This window comes from Cynoglossus semilaevis, chromosome 16, assembly GCF_000523025.1.
Source record: "Cynoglossus semilaevis isolate Cse_v1.0 chromosome 16, Cse_v1.0, whole genome shotgun sequence".
NCBI lineage: Eukaryota > Metazoa > Chordata > Actinopteri > Pleuronectiformes > Cynoglossidae > Cynoglossus > Cynoglossus semilaevis.
The window spans coordinates 1,175,096-1,177,514 of NC_024322.1; the positions used below are offsets into that span (position 1 = coordinate 1,175,096).

General features: G+C 47.7%; 1 protein-coding gene across 1 annotated transcript in view; it reads right to left on the bottom strand.

Moving 5' to 3' along the window:
• LOC112488282 (von Willebrand factor A domain-containing protein 8-like) overlaps nucleotides 1-2,419 on the bottom strand; it is a 17,844-nt gene that overhangs the window by 13,437 nt on the left and 1,988 nt on the right. The gene's annotated exons all lie outside the window — the stretch shown is intronic.

Below are 2,419 nucleotides of genomic sequence, written 5' to 3' on the forward strand. Positions count from 1 at the left end.
TATATATATATATATAGTATATATATGATTGAATGCCTCAAATGCATTGGTCATTCAGTAAGGTAAACCGGTGGGTGGGGCAATTGACATATTTGAGTTCATACATGTGATCTTCAAAGATGTAAGCACATGTAAGCACAACAGGCTTCCAACTGTTGTGGAACAAACTGAAACCTTTCTTTTATCCTTTGATGAAATGCATCAGATCAAACCCGGTATGAAGTAGGCAATAATGCATTTGATATCAGCCGATTGAATAAAAACAACGTAGTGGCAGTCCAAAGGAAGTTAAAAAAAAAAAAAAAAAAAGAACTTGAGTTCACGATCATTATGGGTCTAAATTCACTGGGTCAGAGCGCAGCAAATGTGGGATTGATACCAGCGGCACCAATCAGGAAGAGCATCCATAACAACGTGAGCAGTAACTGTGTCGGACTTACTTCAGCTGTGGTGCAGACGTACGAGGTCAACAGCGAATCTAAATGGGAAGACGGGTGCAGCGGTGTGGCCTGTCTGATCAAGGACAACCTGCGACAAGCTTTCTACATCCGGGTCTTTAATGTCAACAATGGCACGGTAACTCTAGACGAAGAGGTGAACAGTGACCTTGGCGTCTACTTTCCAACACGCACATTCATGGTATTTGTTGGAGGTACAAACACAGTGGGTCTTCAGTTTAGCAGTGAGAAAAAGGCCTGCCATTTCCACCAGCACTGGAAGCTGCTAAGGAAAAACGGACAAAAGGAAGCGGAGTCGAACGTGCCTTTAAAGGTCGGAAGTTTTCTAAAAGCCATCTGTAAGATGAAAAACACGCAGATCAATAGCAACACTGAAGCAAACAGCACCTTTTACAAGAAGAAGAAGAAAAATGGAAGTTGGAGGTGGAAGAAAGCAGGCATCGGCCCACTGGTCAGGCAAGGTGGACATATGGAATCGAAGTTTGACCAACACTCTGATCTCAGAAACCTGGACGAGAAACAAATGCACGTTCTGGACAAATATTACAGTTGCATGTCTCAACTGAAGGAACCGGAAACGACCAAAGATGTCGTCAACTTGAATGAGAAGACTCGAGACGTAGAACCTGTTCAACATAAGCCACTGAACCAAACTCCCCCACCCTTGGTTAAAGAACACACCCCACCACTAACCCTCACTGGACCGAAATCCAGCCGGTCCACTGCACTAAGGCCTCCACGTCCAAATCGAGCGCGCCTTCCTCCGCCACCGCCGCCGCCGCCAACATTTCAGGTCTCAAACACCGTGACGCCACCTCCTCATTCTTCCCCACCTTTTGAACCCGCGCCGACCGATTTTCACCCGTCTGCATATGCTGCTTTAGGGACCTGGTGTCTCCCCTTACCAGAGACTCCACAGACAATACAGAATCAGATCACAAAGGTCAACCAAGTAAAAAATGAGAAGTGTTTGCCTCCGCCTCCACCTCCGCCTCCTCTTCCTCCTCCTCTCCCTGATTCTTCTCTTCTGTCATCTAAGGTTTCAAGCGAAATCAAAAGGCCACAGCTCACACCGATCACAGAGGGGCATCCAATTAATATTGGTGCCGGTGCCCCTCCGCTGATAAGTAAACATTCACCTCTTGCCCTCATACCCTCCAGGATTTCTAGTGGATATGGCAGCCATCCACCCTTACCAATGAACACGTTACTACATCCGAGTCTGATCAAGAAGAATGTCTCGTTGAAGGAGGACCATGCCATTAGTGTACCTCCACCACCTAGTGGAGGACACGCAGGTCTAAAGCCTTGCATGAATAGGTCGACCCTCCTGAGCCAGATTAGAGGTTGTACACAGTTGAAAAAGCAAGAGAAGAAAGAAAGCGGCGGCAAGCCTACACCTACTCCTGGTGCTCTGCATGCTCATCAGCCCCCCGGTAGTGGAGACGGCTTACCCGTCAAAAGCTGTTTATCTGGGAGTCGGACGGAACAAGGCGCTCCAGAAAAGACGAGCTGTAGTCACAGAGGAGATATACCTGCATCGAGTTCCAGCCGTCCACCCTCTGCTGAGTTACTGTTCACCAGAGATGACAATGTCCACCCCTTTTCAAATAATAATCAGTTAAAGAAGGTACGGCATGGACCCAATACCGTGGAACCACCACCTCAAACAAGCCTCCAACACTCCAATCCTCCACCGCCCACGGTGGTAACGGAAGGGGACAACTCATCCAGAAAGAAGTGGCGAGTGTTCGCCCAGAACTCCGAAAACATCTGCCAAAAGACAGGCCATTCGCAAGACAAGATCAAGCCACCTCTACCTAAACCTAAACCTAAACCTGTTCATGCACGTGTTTTCACTCTTTACAGCGCAGCTAGCATAGGCCACAACGGTCCACGCTCATTCTGGAGCAAACCAAATCTTCCGAATCAGATTAGACAGGACATAGAGCTAAAGATGG